Below are 17,661 nucleotides of genomic sequence, written 5' to 3' on the forward strand. Positions count from 1 at the left end.
ACTTAAAATTGACCAAAACTGGGTCTCATGCGGATATCCAGAATCACACACTAAAATAGTGGGTGAGGTAAATATAGGTATGGCTGGGGAAATGCACGCTGACTATATAATAACTCCGAACTGCTTCGACAAGCCTTACAACATAATAATTGGAAGTAGGGAGCAGTGGGAGAAAACAGTTCGACGCCGTACAGGGGACATCGTTTGGTTCACCGATGGGTCGAGAACAGATCAAGGCGTTGGGGCAGGGTTGTATGGGGTTCAGCCAAGACTGGAGAGCAGCATCTCTCTAGGGAAACTGGCCTCTGTATTCCAAGCCGAAGTTACTGCAGTCAGGGCATGTGTGGAGGAGAATGTGAGTAGGTGCTTCAATGACCGTAGCATCTACATCTATTCAGACAGCCAGGCAGACCTGAAATCACTGGCAGCTCCTGCAACAAGATCTATGATTGTTGCAGATTGCCACAGGGCTCTGGTGGAGGTAGGGGGAAGCAATATGGTAAACCTAGTGTGGGTCCCTGGCCACTCAGGGATCTGTGGCAATGAACAAGCCGATAGATTGGTTAGGATGGGGGCAACAACTCCATTTATTGGACCGGAACCTGTCTTGACAATCACCAAGGCTATGATCAAATTAGAACTACGGAACTGGCTTTGGAAACAGCACGTAGGAATTGGACTAAGGTCCATAAACAAAAACATGGTAAGGTAATGATGCCCAAGCCATGTTTTATAAGAAGCTCTGTAATCCTGGGATTGAACAGAAAAGAGATCAAACTCATGTCTGGACTGGTGACTGGCCATGGGAAATTCCAAAAACACCTACACACAATGGGTATAATGGAAGGGGACCCTAAATGTAGGATCTGTGATGAGGGTGAAGAAACTGCATCACACCTAATCTTTGAATTCATGACATTGGAGAGTAAAAGATACAGAATTTTCGGGACAACTAGACCTGAAGAAATTGTGTCTAACAAAAAACTGGTAGAGGTACTCCTTGCACTATTTAACGGCACTAATTGGCTTTACTAGATATACAGGGAGCGATACCGCACAATAAACCCAGTTTCGGTGCGGGCAGTGGCAGGTTAGACCTAAGCTGTTTTAACTCTCCTGTTAAAATCAATCAATCAAATCAAATTACTTGACCATTGAACTGTAAACATACTGAAAAAATCGCAGCGCAAGAAGTAATGAACGTAGAGTAATGAAATTTCGAGAACACACTTGTCTGGCTAACATATTTAAGTGGTTAAAGTTGCAAGATCAGAGGATAATGTAAGGGCGAGTTATGCCATTGCAGATGTGAAATGCTGGTACATTAATGTCTGGTGTAACCCCTGGATATTGAGTGCAAGCACTCAGACGTGAATTCATTGTGTTGTGCAGGTGCCCGATGTCAGTTCGTAGGATGGAGTTCCATGCCTGTTGCATTTGGTCGACCAATACAGGGACAGTTAACGCTGTCTGTGGATGACGTTGGGGTTGTCTTCCGATGATAAGCCACATGTGCTCGATTGGAGACAAGTCTGCAGGAACAGCGGTATTTGGGCGAGCGTTAACCTATTGGAAAACGTTCCTTGGAATCCTGCTCATCACTGACACCAAAACTGGTCTAATAAGCAGACTGGCGTACAAATTTGCAGTCAGAGTGTGTGGGATAACCACGAGAGTGCTCCTGCTGTCATATGAACCATAACTCAAGGTGTAAATACAGTGTGTCGAGATAAACTGGCCCCTCTCTAACCAACACACGGTCATCACTGACCCCGAGGCAGAACCAGCTTTTATCAGGAGACACAACAGATCTCCACCCTGCCGTCCAATGAGCTCTCACTTGACACCACTAAATCGCAAATGGCGGTGGTCGCGGGTCAATGGCATGCACGCTACAGATCGCTGCCATGGAGCTGTCCTTGAAGTAACCGATTTTTTACAATTCGTTGTGTCACTGTGGTGCCAATTACAGATCATACAGCTGCTGCAGATACAGTACATGCCCCAAAACCAAACACAGAACACGATGGTCTTTCCTCTCGGTAGCGCGACGTGGCCGTCCAGAGCCCGGTATTCTTCCGACCGTACATTCTCGTGAGCACTGCTGCCAGCAATCATGTACAGTGGGTACAATCCTGCCAAGTCTTTCTGCAACAGCGCAGACGGAATGGCCAGCTTCTCGTACCCTATTACACTACGTTGTTCAAAATCAGTGAGTCTTTGTCGCCTTAAAGGCATTCTTGAGTAATATGAACTGACCATGTCCAATCTCAAAAGTAACTAATGCTCACGACCGTTACAGAGGGTGTTTAAAGCAAACCTGATTTGCATCCTCATAGTGGCACGACTAGGGCCACTATTATGCGACTGTCACGAAATTATAGTTGACATCACCTTTCTGATGTATAAACACGCCTACCAACTTTTGTTTATGTTCCACAACTTCTTCTTGGTGTAGTGATATTTTTTTTTCGTCAATGTATACTCATTCAGTAATATTACAGGCACCGCATTGGCGCCTGCCTGCCAGCAACCCGTCTGACGCCCGCGCAATGCTTGCCACCCCGCACACAGGTGTCATCGCGGAAAAAGTTCGCTCGGCAACTATCACCGAACTGAGTAAGTAAACAAAATGTAAGTATAACACATGACGTACAAACGGGGGTGATACGGTAAGAGGACAACATCCAAGGGACAACCAGTCACAGAAAGCCACAGATGTGCACGGAGGGAATAGTTTCACAGCGATTATTTTCAAAAAGCTTTGTTGCCCACAGTAGCAAAAATGTTGTGAGAACAACACAGTGATTCATCGCGTGCGATATTTGTACAGAGTAAGTGTCACCGTGTAATGCGACTGCCATCATCCAAAAGTGACAATTCGTCTGATGGTTCAGTAAGTGATCAAGTACGTTGTCTGGACCCGAGCATTGTGTTTTTTTCCCGAGTGCCAGTGGTGCCAAAGTGAGTGATTATTAATATCATGTGTATCAATTATAACAAGTACAACAACATTTAAACAAAAAATACACATATCAGTTATTTACACTATGTAAATATCAAACGAGCCAGACTACACATGAATTTCGGACGACTCATTCCCGTGGAGCGCCTCATTCAATGTTTCATGTACAGTCCAGTCGTCGTCAACCTTTTTTGCACGAGGTCCTATGCAGACATTGTGGGGCGCACCTTAGGCCGTCTATGTACCGGTCTTAATATTAATTGGAAACCTACATAAATTAGTATGTTAAGTGCCTCCAATAGACTAGCTCTAGTAACAGTGCGATAAGTTGTCCACCAGCTCCCACGTACTGATCGTCAACTGTCAGCACCATCTGGAAAGCTTCGTGTCAACGTTCTCCGTTTCAGATTACTGCCACTCTCATCGACCCCAAACTAGTGACACGGGAATTGTTGACTAAATGTTTTTGCATTGTCTGTGTGAGCGGATAATAAATTGATTAATAACATTAACTGGACTTGTATTTAAATTCATTATGCAATGTGACACACCATCATAAATGTTTACTAAATGTTTCGAATGTCACTTTTCTTCTAGTCATTGCATTGTATTACAATGACCTTAATTTAGTATTTCTTGTTACACATAAGTACCGCATTTGAATACTGTCGTAGCTCTGACATGCAGTATCAAATCCTCTGCCCCTGACGTAAGCAGCCAGATTTACTTAGCTCATGACAGACTTCACTAACATCAATTAAAATCGAGCATATCTGAAAATATTTCTCTATGTACTTTTATTTGTTACTGAGCAAGAAACCAACAGCCTCAAGAAGATTTTAACGTTAGTTGACGTTTATGGCTTCGGCTATTAGAGGTTAGATGCACCCTATTCTAAAATACAGCTGAGAAACGCGGACTGCGCAAATACGAGCCGCAGTTTAACGACCACGGACGTTGACTCTTGATGGCACCGGGGTAACGTCTGCTACGACTTTCATTTACAACATGACTCAGTGTTTGAATGTCACCACAGTCACATGTACTGCAGTGCAAAAGCCCCACTCGTGCATGTTGTATCTACACACTTCTTACGTCCGGTATCTGCTAAGTTGTATCCCTACCTCCCTCAGATGATGAAAGCCTGGAACTTTAACAGCTGGGCTGTCAATAAATTGATGGTTCTGGGTTTCCTTGACTTGCCACTCCTGTTTCCATTCAGCGTCGTGGTTGAACCCAGTGGAGAGCGTTTGGACTCATCCCTCATAGGCTGGTCGTCTGGAGTTCAGGCGTTTCCTAGGCAGCGAGAGTAATTCTTCGTGAAGAGGAATTGATTCATTCTTAGAAAATTGCTGACAAAGGTTGTGGAGACCCACTTTTAGAGGAAGATGGACAGATGGTCGATAGTATTGGCAGCAAGCATGTAGGTGTAGATCTAAAGGTTCTCACAGTTGTTTTCCCTTGAACATCAGCTTTCTTCACATGAACGCTGCAGAGCCAAACTGGTGTGCAATATTCTGCTGCAGAGTATACCAACGCAACGAGTGCTCCAAGGAGAACTAAAGTCTTTGCTACCCGTGTACTACTGGTAACTTCCGCAACAGGTTCACCCTTGTATGTATCTTCTTGCACCCAAACCTCCAGATGTCAGACACTCAGATCGGTACCAAACAGTGTATGTTGATAGATTATCAACCAAAACAGAACATGCATAAGGGGTAACTAAAAGTAACGCCAGAACTATGGAGCACAGGAAAAGCGTATCTGTGAGTGACTGTTTTGCACATCTCTGGTGAGTGATTTGGTAGTGTGTGAGGTCGTCATGCCAAAGGTCCCGTGTTCAAGCCCCACCACTGTTTTAAATGTTTACGGTGAAAGTGTTATATGGGAGAACATCATCCTGATGAGTAAAAGGACTTCTCAGAGTTTGAAGCCATGTTCTTTTTGCAGTCTGCTTTCGCTTTATTAGTTAAAAGTAGCGAACCTATAGGGGATATTTGTACAGCTATGTGTGGGGTTCTGTCAGACACGTGCGACAGAAAACAGACAACACTCGTGGTGAAGCAGCTAGTGCATTTGTAGTTACACAGAATAAACATAAACAGTCGAAACAGTAGAATTAAGAAACAATTGCATCACATGTGTGGAAGTGTTAATAGTCCTATACAAAACTTTCACACATAATACAGTAAAAACAGAATTGCCATCTTAAGCATTCGAACTGAGGACCCTTGGTACGACGCTATAACGATCTACCAACTTCCCCACGGAAGCTATACCTATTACGGTACTTACCCATAGTTATGCTTTTCCTGTGCTCCGTAGTTCCGGATTTACTTTTAATTAACATTTACGCCCGTTCTGCTGGACGACAGCACGTAGCATTAACTACATCGGAGCCTTGGTTGATACTCTATCGACATATAACATTTTGTACCGATCCGAGTGCCTACGACCTGGAGGTTTGGGTGTTAGCTGTGTTGGAAAGGAGTTTTTGATAACATCATCATTCTGTCTAATGTGAAACCTAGAAACTATTTTGGTTTGTCGTTGTATTTGACTATGCCAATATGATCAAATTGTGGGGCGATCTTTGCTGATGCTATATGATCAGAGACGTGCAAAAGACAAACTTCTGTTTCAGAAATACTAGGTATAAGTCGCAATGTCTGGAAATATTCATAAAGTTTAGTTAGGGTGTTTGCAGGTATTGTTCCCATTCAGGAAGATCTACATTCTCATATGAAACTGCAGGGTCGTCTGCATGTTGGAATTTCCAGTAGGTCTGTCGTGTAGACATTGAAAAACACCAGAGCAAGAAAAGAGCCTTGAGGCAACCTATCATTGAGTACACGACGTCTACACTTCTTTCTGATTTGGTGTCCTTTAAACCTCCGCTTGCTCAACATTTTTCTTAAGAGGTTACCTATAGTTTTACATGATACTGCTTTCCTAAATTTCAATATTAGGCACTCGCACCACACAGTGCCATAAGATGCAGAGAGGTCAACAAAAACTACCCCAATCTTGTGCGACGAAAATGTGCAAAAGCGTAACAAAGTTGAAGAGTTTTATGGACTTTTTTCCACAGATGAAATATTTGAATACATGAGTGAACAAAAAAATATTTATACTACACAAACGACAATTATTTCCAAACGTTTGAATCAATGTGTACCAAAAAGTGAGGATGAAATTAATGAATGTTGTAGATGGCACTGATGAAATTTTCATCCACACATTTATATTGGTTCCAGAATGTAATGTTTTTTCAAACATTCCCCCACAAGGTGGTAAGTAGAGATGGTTAAGAAATGCTGTTGAGAATGCTGCATTTCATATACATTACAAAAGTCGATGCTTTAGACCGTGTCTCAAAATTTCAGTTCATCATAGACAAACTGAGCAAATATTTTAAAAAAATATTATGATCCTGTCGAAATACTATGTAGCGAAGAGTCTAATACGATTCCAAGGACGAATTACACACATCAAAAAAAAGTTTTGCATCACCTCGGTTCCCAGAACTCCCGAAGACAGACGTTGGCTGTGGATATTGTGTCACAGACACACTCCCTTTGACTGTTAAGAGATGTCACTAAACCCGCCCAAAGAAGTAAACAACCATGCTTGAGCAGCGCCTATTAGACGGAGGGGGTCTGATAGCGAGATCAGTTCCAGTCACTTATCCAGAAAGGAGGTACACGGCTCGTGTTGTCTGTAGTTCAACCATGCCTTGACGGTCAATACCGTGGTTCGATCGCGTGCGCATTGTTACTTTGTGCCAGGAAGGGCTCTCAACAAGGGAAGTGTCCAGGCGTCGCGGAGTGAATGGTTCAAATGGCTCTGAGCACTATGGGACTTAGCATCTGAGGTCATCAGTCCCCTAGACTTAGAACTACTAAAACCTAACTAACCTAAGGACATCACACACATCCATGCCCGAGGCAGGATTTGAACCTGCGACCATAGCAGCAGCGTGGTTCCGGACTGAAGCACCTAGAACCGCTCGGCCACAGCAGCCGGCCGCGGAGTGAACCAAAACGATGTTGTTCGGATGTGGAGAAGATACAGAGAGACATGAACTGTCGATGATATGCCTTGCTCAGGCCGCCCAAGGGCAACTACTGCAGTGGATGACCGCTACCTACGTATTATGGCTCAGAGGAACCCTGACATAAATGCCACCATGTTGTATAAAGCTTTTCGCGCAGCCACAGGACATCGTGTTACGACTCAAACTGTGCGCAGTAGGCTGCATATTGGGCAAATTCACTCCCGTCGTCCATGACGAGGTCCATCTTTGCAACCATGATACCATGCAGTGCAGTACATATCGGCACAACAGCGAGCCGAATAGACCACTCAGGATTGGCACCGCGTTCTCTTCACCGATGATTGGCGCATATGCCCTCAACCCGACAATTGTCGGAAATGTGTATGGAGACAACCCGGTCACGCTGAACGTCTTAGACACACCGTGCAGCGAGTACAGCAAGGTGGAGGTTCCCTGCTGTTTTGGGGTGGCATTATGTGGGGCCGATGTACGCCACTGGTAGTCATGGAAGGCACCGTAATGGCTGTACGATACGTGAATGCCATCCTCCGACCGATAGTGCAACTATATCGGCAGCATATTGACGAGGCATTAGTCTTCATGAACGACAATTCGCGCCCCCATCCTGCACCTCTTGTGAATGACTTCCTTCAGGAGAACATCTCTCGACTACAGTGGCCAGCATGTTCTCCAGACATGAACCCTATCGAACATGCCTGGCATGGATTAAAAAGGGTTGTTTATGGACGATGTGTCCCTCCAACCACTCTGAGAGATCTATGACGAACGCCGTTGAAGAGTGGGACAATCTGACGCAACAGTGCCTTGATGAACTTGTGGATAGTATGCCAGACGAATCACGCATCAATGTAAGAGGACGTGCTACTGGGTATTAGAGGTACTGGTGTGTGCAGCAATCTGGACCACTAGCTCTGAAGGTCTCGCTGTATGGTGATACAACGTGCAATGTGTGGTTTTCATGAGCAATAAAAAGGGCTGAAATGATGTTTATATTGATCTCTACTCTCAATTTTCTGTACAGTTTCCATAACTCTCGGAACCGAGGTGATGTAAAACTTTTTTTTTTTATGTGTATATTACGAGGTCAGATTATGTCACGGCTTACTGGAAAGAAGTGTGTTTTAATTTCGTCATTGCATGCAGATGTTCAGACTGGAATTAATTCTGCGAACATAGAGCGCACCTGTAACACGCACAACTGGCCCTCACGATCAAGGAGATCAGCAAGACGACAGCAATTATTGAATTACACGCTCAAGGACCTTGGACTAATGACGCAGCTGTTGACGATGCGTCAGCAGCATCAGCTAACGAGAACTCCTTCCCAGAAAAATTGGCAAAAAGATACCACGAACTACAATAACTGCTCATTCATTTTAATTGTAAATTGTCATACTGGAGTACTATTCAGCTTTATTTTCAGTAACATTCGAAGCAGCAGTTAAAACTTCGTTTCATTCATTTAATTATTTCTTTTCACAACGGTAATAACTTTGCAAACTTATTAATTTCCTACACAGTCATTTTTTTCCAAACAATAGTTTGTAGCTGGTGTTTGTTTAGATTTGCGTGTTTTGTGGTTCTGCATTTAATTTTGTACGAAATTTTGTGGCCTCTCATTGAATTTTATGCATTGTGCATTAACTGCCACCGCATTAGTAGGTACAAATCCGCCACGGGTTGTTCAACTTGTCTAGGAGAACATTTTATCACTGGAAGTCTGAACAGGACTAAAGGGTGATCATTCATGTTACAGTTTTTCGTGAATTTTTTGCATGCGTGAATGTAACATTCAGGGAAAATGAAGAAAATTAGAATACACCTGGTTCCAGGTAACTTAAAATTTCCGGATGCCGAACATTTAGGGGAGACAAATCAGAGTATTGTCTGTTCGAGAAGTTGGACACGGTCGGTTCTAGGTCAGTCGACGTTCGAGGAGACGTTATTTCAGATGTTTCTGTTACATTGTGATACCTTCTGATTCGCCACACCTCATAGTTTGAGATTCGTTGCCCTAGTTTTCACATGGGAAATTAACATTTTGTGGGGAATTAAAAAAACTTATTTAACTAGACTGTTACAATGGTATATTGATTATGTTGACAAGACGACAACAATGCTACTCAAATTAATCGTTGAATGAATTAAATTATTTTACCATTTAAGTTTATTTCAGAAAACACTCACATATATTGTATAATAACTAGCTTTCCAGCTAACTGGTCATTATCATCTCATACATAAAAATGAATATATATTTGTTTGTTTGTTTGTTCGTCTTCTATGCATCCCTGTAACATTCATCTGATTATAATGAGACTTTGATACGTTGGTGGGCGCATGTCTGCAAAGGTCCCTGTGGAAGTAAGAACCACCTACCACCCACTGGAGTGGGGGTGTAGACAGGTGACATTGAAGCTTAATGCAGGAATGCCTGGCACAATTTCAATCAAATTTTATATGTACACGAGCCATTATTTGTACAATTATACATATAAAAACATTGTGGGTTTGGGACGACATGACATGTAAAAATACTTTTGAATGTGCTACATTAGTATGGAGTCAGTTGTGATGACATTTCACCTGTAGGGATCGCGCAGAGAGAGAGAGAGAGAGAGAGAGAGAGAGAGAGAGAGTGTAACCACCTATTGCACCTATTGGTACTTATTTCCTACAATTAGTTAAAAGTAAGAAGCACAATCTATTCCTCATTTGCAGTCCCCATCCATGTCCTCCATGTTTGCCTGTTTGAGATTCCCACAAGAAGTCGAACATTCTTGTGCATCGGCACTGAAGATGGTGAATTCATTGCCCATCAAAGCAAATCAATTATATGAATACAAACTATCTGTTCTTTCAGACATGGTTCTCCATCCACATCCCTGCCCACATTAAATCCGCCAACCACCAACAGTACCTGCATTTCGACAACTGGCATCCCTTCCACACCTAAAGAGCCTCCCAGACAGCCTGGCCACATGGGGATAATGCATCTGCAGTGACAAGAACTCCCTTGTGACCAGTATGATGGGTGGCCTCAGCAAGGCCTTCACAGACAGGCAGTATCCACCAGACCTAGTTCACAAACAAATCTTCTGTGTCATTTCCCCTTACACTTCCCAATCTTCCCACCATCCCCAAGAACCAGCTACACAGGGGTGCCCCTTTGTCACACAATACTGGAACAACTGAATGACAACCTCCATCAGGGCTTTGATTACCTATCACTGTGTCCTGAAATGAGGGACATACTAACCAAGATTCTTGCTGCCCCTTTTAAAGTGTGTTTGTCACCCACACAACATTCTAGTAAAACCCTATGTCACTTCCAATCCCAAACCCTTGCCACAGGGATCATATCCCTGTGGAAGACAAAAGGTCCAAGACCTGCCCAATCCACCCACCAGCACTTCTTATTCCAGTCTTGGCAGAGGCTTATCCTACCTCATCAGAGGCTGGGCCACCTGTGATACCAGCCATGTCATATAACCGCTTTGCTGCAATCATTCCACAGCTTTTTACATCAGTATGACTACCAACCAGTTGTCCACAGGACGAACAACCATCTGAGACCAAGAGGAACGTACACCACCCTGTGTCACAACATACAGCTGAACACAACATTTGATTTCAGCGGCTGGTTCATCAGCCAAGTCATCTGGATAATCCCCTCCACCTTCAGCTTTTCTGAACTGCACAGACAGAAATTATTCTTACTACACTTTCTCCCGGAATTATCCCGACCCCAATGTATGGTAGCCTGCTGTTCCCACCCCCTCTGTCCTATCACCTCCTCCCTATTCTCGACTCCCATCCTTTTTATCTGTCATCCACTGCCAATGCACCCACCTCTCTTTCCCCTTCTCCTCTCCTTTCTTTTTTGCGGCCCATTCCCCCTCCACTCTCCCTATCTGATTGCCGCATGGTGCTGCACCTGTTGGCAGTCTAGTCCCTGCACACTCCCCTAGTCAGTGCTCTTCTCTCCCCCCACCACCTCCAGATTGCTGCATCCGTTATATGTGACAGTTGCATTCTGGTCTGAGCTGCTTGAGTTGCTCTCTCTGTGTGTGTGAGCTGTGACTGCTTGTGTGAATAAATGTGTGTGCATTTCCTTTTCTGACAAAGGCTTTGGTGGAAAGCTAATGTGTCTGCAGCTCAATATATCTTTACTGTGAGTAGCAACCTATATTTTCCTTCTATTTTTGATATTCCAACCCAAAATTTGCTCTGTTCATATACACCCATCCACGTCGCCTCTCTATAGTTTATAATGTAATCTTGTACTCCAGTTTGCTTCCCAATCCATTTGTTCATTTTCCTGTATCTGCTAATAATTCCCAATCACAAGAACTCCATTGACGATGAGGAACCATCAGTTTTCGAATGGTTTATATACAGGGTGGTCCCGAATTCATGGTACAAACTTTAATGGTAGGTACAGGACATTGTAACAAGGATTTATTGTATAGGAATGTATAGTCGCAGGTGACGCGGTGAGGCGTAAACAGGGGAAAGAGAAATGGAGTGATCGGTTGGTGTCACTGCCGGTAGAGGGCAGTAGATGAACATGATGTATCGCAGTAGGGACAAGCGCCATTCACAATTATGCTGCCGTAGACGATGGGTGACTTTACGTATGCAGAAAAAGCAGACATGCATTACATGTACGGCCGTGCAAATGGTAACGCCAGAGCTGCGTTACGAATGTATCGCGCGGAGTATCCTAATCGACGAATGCCGGATCATAGCATTTTTCAACGGTTACATCGTCAACTTTGTGAAACAGGTACGTTCGACGTCAACAGACATGACGCTGGTCGATTAAGAGCTGTACGCACTCCAAGACTGGAAGAACGCATCTTGAACATAGTGGCTGATAGACCCGAGTCAAGCACAAGAACTGTTGCGCGTGACGTACATGTGAGTCATCAGACTGTATGCAGAGTGTTAAATGAAAATCGCTTACACCCCTTCCATTTTCAAAAAGTACAAGCATTGAATCCGGCAGATTATCCTCTTCGCGTGAACTTCTGCCAGTGGTTGTTGCAGCAATGTGCGTTGCAGCCGGATTTCGTAGGTCATGTACTATTTACAGATGAAGCGACATTTTCACGCGAGGGTGTCTTTAATGCGCACAATTCCCATGTGTGGGCAACAGATAATCCACATGCAACGCGTCCACATGCGTATCAACAACGTTTCGGTATTAATGTGTGGGCTGGTATTGTGAACGACTTTTTGATTGGGCCATACTTACTACCCACGCGACTCTGTGGCGAAAGCTATCTTATTTTTCTGCAAGAAGTGTTACCAGAACTGCTGCAAGATGTTCCGCTCGCCATTCGTAACCGCATGTGGTTTCAGCACGATGGAGCGCCAGCACACTTCAGCACTGCTGTACGGAATTACCTGAATGCCACGTTTGGTGCTAGATGGATTGGGCGTGGTGGACCAGTCCCTTGGCCACCCCGATCTCCTGATTTCTCTTGCCTCGTTTACTTTTTATGGGGACATCTTAAGAGTCTTGTTTATGAGACTCCAGTTGACTCAGATGAGGATCTCGTTGCTCGCATATCTGTAGCTGCTGCAGGTGTGCGTGAAATACCAGGCATCTTTGAACGTGTACGCCAATCGCTGCACCGACGCTGTCAAGCATGGTGGACGCAATTTTGAACACTTACTGTAAACATGACACTTGTCAACAACGATTTCAATAAAATCTTTCGTTTTCCTTTCGGCCGTTATTTCCCCTGTTTACGCCTCACCGCGTCACCTGGGACTATACATTCCTATACAATATATCCTTGTTACAATGTCCTGCACCTACCATTAAAGTTTGTACCATGAATTCGGGACCACCCTGTATTAGAAATGCCCACATATCATTGCAGTAAGTACCGATAATACACATTGGTTATGAACTTCCCTTCTCATCCAGAAGCTTAGTTTCAAAACTATTTAAATTTCCAAAAGCCAAATAGAAAAGCTCATTAATAATTCCATGACTTCATGGTTAATGTGTCTTATTTTCTTGTCAATATGTTGCCTATTCATTTTGTAGTCTCATTATAATTGAATTTCAGACTTCTATTCAAACTTGCTCTATGAAGTTTTCCCATTCATTGCTGAAGCAGTATAATATCATCAGCAAAAAGGTGGTGGTATAGATACAGTTTTTTTTAACATCAAATCCTTCATTTTACCAATTTAAGGATCTGAAAACTTTCCAAGGCTGCTGAAGACTCCATGACACTGAGTCTCTTTGTCTGAATCCTCTTTCAATTCTGAATTTCTCACTGTTGTCATGAAGTTAAATGGAAGTTGTGGCACTGGTCTTTATTCTTCATTATACTACCATGGGCTGTATCAGTGTCTTCTTTCTCAAGTATAGTTTTCATTGAAACTCAGTAAAACGTATTTTTCTTTCAAATTCTATAAATTTCAGCCAAATTGATAATAAACTGATACTAATTGCTCTCAGCTATAAATTCATTAAAGACTTCACGAAGTTATTTGGTGAAAATGTTGGTAAAACACAATGTTTGCTGTATGTTTTTCAAAAATTTGCAACCAGATTAAAAAGCAGAATGTGGGTTACTAGATTTACATGGGACAATCTAGTGTCATGTTTTACTAAACTATAAGTGACATGAAAATGATGTGTCACTTGAAGTGAACATGAAGCAGAAGATGCTAGTTTCACACTTAGCTTACTTGGAAGCGACATCAAAATGTTAGGTACCATAATCTGCGGTGAAGTGATATGATGTGGTGGAGTGAGACAAAATATGTCTCTGTATTAGCAACTTAAAGTAAATGTTGGTAATAATGATATTTCTCTGACCATATAGGTCTGTTCTAAAGCCTGTGACAGTCAGTTGTTTTTCCCTGCCAATTCTTCTGGTCAGTTGAATTGTTTACTTTGACAGGTTATGTTGTGCTTTTTTTAAGATACTGGAAACTTTACTCAACTAAAACATATCCTAAAATTGAATAAAGCTGAATTTCTTGTAAAAGGTAAGGAATGTATCTAAGATCATTAACTTGCTATTGTTATTATATAATTAAAACAGGTTTTCTAAAAAATAAAAATTTTTAAAAAAATTTTCTTGCCCGAGGTGAAGTGGTACATGTATCACTTCATCCCACTGAACCTAAATCAGTACAATGCTCTCCAAACACTCAACTCATCTTGGCCAGCCTCTAGATGTGGCCTTTTTTTAAGCCTTTGAAAAGTAAGTGGAGGTCACTCCTCCAAATGTGGAGAAATCAGGGTAACCGAGGCTCTCTGACTAAGATACATTTTCCTCCTATGTTGAAGAAACTCACTGAAGAGCTGAACGAAAGTTGTGGAGGCAACATTAGCAATGGTTTCATAAAAAGTGGCATTGTTTCATTAGATCGTCAGGAAATATTGAATCTGCTGCCTAACAAACGTGTTGATGCAAATCCTGTTGGGATTGAAGAAAACCTGGATGAATCTGTAAAAAGTCTGCTTCGGGAGCTACGCTATGGGAAAGAAAAACCGAGACCAAGAACCAGGCGGAAGGAAAAGCTCCACGTTGAACCACGAAGAATGCTGGAAAAGATGAACCAGAATCAGAAGAAGAACTGGAGACGTCTCATGACAGCAATGACTTGTTCACAAGTCTCAGGTGTGTCAGAAACCAGCAGTGGTAGTAATAGGGTTATAGAAGTAAGTTTTTTAAAACAGTGTAGATGCCATAGAGAGACTTTTGTATGGCCAGAAATCAAGGAGTCAAGTATCGTATACCCTCATGAAGTTATCGCATGTATTCCAAAGCCACCAACTCTTCGCTATGGTCGCCTTCAGTTCCCAAAAATGTTTTCTAATTTTTTTGTGAATTAATAGTTTTTTAAAAACATACTATGTGTTTCAGTTCACACCAGCACTGTTAGAACATGATACAGCAGCCATTTCATATACTGTATCATTCCACCCCCTTACCTGGGGTGAAGTCATAAAATAGTTTCTTCAAAAAAAAAAAAAAAAGTTAAGGAAAATAAGAAAATTAAAAAGGATTATATGGACCGATACTCCAAACATGGATCTAATCAGCTACTGGTATAAAGAGATTTTTTTTTTTTAAATTGTGTGTGTTAATATGATTTTAATTTGCAAACTGTATCACTTCACCCCACTTTACGGTACTCAATGTGACTACAAAACTACAGTTGACCCAGTGAAAGCCACAAGTGATGCAAGATTATCCTGTGTGTGAGTGGACCTTAAGAAATCATAACATATACGGAAAAAGAAGTCAATTATTTGTGACAAACAGGAATATAAATGCCATTGTGGCTTATTTCACTCATAGTAATTTAATCTGCAGTTTTAGGTTTCTGCCTAACAACAGCCTCACAAATCGCTACGTGTTTTGAATAAACACCCTAATACACAACTGGATTTTAAAATTGCTACACCAAGAAGAAATGCAGATGATAAATGGGTATTCATTGGACAAATATATTTTACTAGAACTGACATGTGATTACATTTCCACGCAATTTGGGTGCATAGATCCTGAGAAATCAGTACCCAGAACAACCACCTATGGCCGTAACAACGGCCTTGATACACCTGGGCATTGAGTCAAACAGAGCTTGGATGGTGTGTACAGGTACAGCTGCCCATGCAGCTTCAACACAATACCACAGTTCATCAAGAGTAGTGACTGGCGTATTGTGACAAACCAGTTGCTCGGCCACCATTGACCAGACATTTTCAATTGGTGAGAGATCTGGAGCATGTGCTGGCCAGGGCAGCAGTCTAACATTTTCTGTATCCAGAAAGGTCTGTACAGGACCTGCAACATGCAGTCGTGCATTACCCTGCTGAAATGTAGGGTTTCACAGGGATCGAATGAAGGGTAGAGCCACGAGTCGTAACACATCTAAAACGTAACGTCCACTGTTCAAAGTGCCGTCAATGCGAACAAGAAGTGACCGAGACATGTAACCAATGGCACCCCATACCATCACGCCGGGTGATACACCACTGTGGCGATGACGAATACACGCTTCCAATGTGCGTTCACAACGATGTCGCCAAACACAGATGCAACCATCATGATGCTGTAAACAGAACCTGGATTCATCCGAAAAAATGGCGTTTTGCCATTCGAGCACCCAGGTTTGTCGTTGAGTACACCATCGCAGGCGCTCGTGTCTGTGATGCAGGTTCAAGGGTAACCGCAGCCATGGTCTCCGAGCTGATATTCCATGCTGCTCCAAACGTCGTCGAACTGTTCATGCAGATGGTTGTTGTCTTGCAAACGTCCCGATCTGTTGACTCAGGGATCGAGACGTGGCTGCACAATCCGTTACAGTCATGCGGATAAGATGCCTGTCATCTCGACTGCTAGTGATATGAGGCCGTTGGGATCCAGCATGGCGTTCCATATCACCCTCCTGGACCCACCAATTCCATATTCTGCTGACAGTCATTGGATCTCGACCAACGCGAGCAGCAATGTCGAGATACAATAAACCACAATCAAGATAGGCTATAATCCGACCTTCATCTAAGTCGGAAATGTGATGGTACGCATTTTTGCTCCTTACATGAGGCATCAGAACAACGTTTCACCAGGCAACGCCGGTCAACTGCTGTTTGTGTATGAGAAATCGTTTGGAAACTTTCCTCATATCAGCACGTTGTAGGTGTCGCCAATGGCACCAGCCTTGTGTGAATGGTCTGAAAAGCTAATCATTTGCATATCACAGCATCTTCTTCCTGTCGGATAAATTTCGCGTCTGTAGCACGTCATCTTCGTGGTGTAGCAATTTTAATGGCCAGTAGCGTATTTGTGACAAGCAAGGACACAAATATCATTCCTGCGAGTTACGTGACCAGCAGTTTTATTTATCTCCTAAAGGTTTTTACCACTGATGTGCCAATAACTCACATTAAATTGTAAGAAACCATTCCAAGAGTAACGAGTTTGTGATGAATCTTCAATGATGCACTGTTGCCTTAAAATGGTGATAAATCTTTAATGTGCCATTTTCTTGAAATGGAATACTGTCAAAACATGGTAGCTATAAAATGAAAACAACTAAATGTGGTGAAATCCAATATAACATTTCCAAAGTTCATTTATCAATGGCTATGAAGTTTCATGGTGGGCAATCTAAGGTCACACTGGGCTTATCCAGAAGTAACATCAAAATGACGTGGCACTCAGTGTAACAATGAAACCCAACAGCAATCAATAAATGAAGAACTGTGGGGACTCTTTATTGGATTTATCATATGTTTTGTCTTTATTTTATAACTAGCATGTTTTGACAATATGCCATTTCAAGGCAACAGTGTTTCAAAGATTTATCACTAGCGTATCAGCTGATTGGTTAATGTTCTTGACGTCCATTTAGTGTGTGCGCTTGTCTGTATCTTTGGTCTGTGCGAAAAAGGAAGCAATAGTATGTATCTAGTAATTTTCCAACAAAAAAAATAGTTCAAATGGCTCTGAGCACTATGGGACTTAACATCTGAGGTCATTAGTCCCCTAGAACTTAGAACTATTTAAACCTAACTAACCTAAGGACATCACACACATCCATGCCCGAGGCAGGATTCCAACCTGCGACC

At 42.6% G+C, this 17,661-nt stretch overlaps 1 long non-coding RNA gene across 4 annotated transcripts in view; it reads left to right on the forward strand.

The window, feature by feature from the left end:
* LOC124787658 overlaps nt 1-17,661 on the forward strand; it is a 103,950-nt gene that overhangs the window by 69,364 nt on the left and 16,925 nt on the right. The window contains exon 2 of one of the 4 annotated variants that reach the window (XR_007015982.1): nt 2,505-2,619. The exons of the other annotated variants lie outside the window; for them this stretch is intronic. This is a non-coding gene — a long non-coding RNA (uncharacterized LOC124787658). The remainder of the gene's footprint in view (nt 1-2,504; nt 2,620-17,661) is intronic. 4 annotated transcript variants of the gene reach the window in all.

The sequence above is a fragment of the Schistocerca piceifrons genome, chromosome 3 (genome assembly GCF_021461385.2).
Source record: "Schistocerca piceifrons isolate TAMUIC-IGC-003096 chromosome 3, iqSchPice1.1, whole genome shotgun sequence".
Classification (NCBI taxonomy): Eukaryota; Metazoa; Arthropoda; class Insecta; order Orthoptera; family Acrididae; genus Schistocerca; species Schistocerca piceifrons.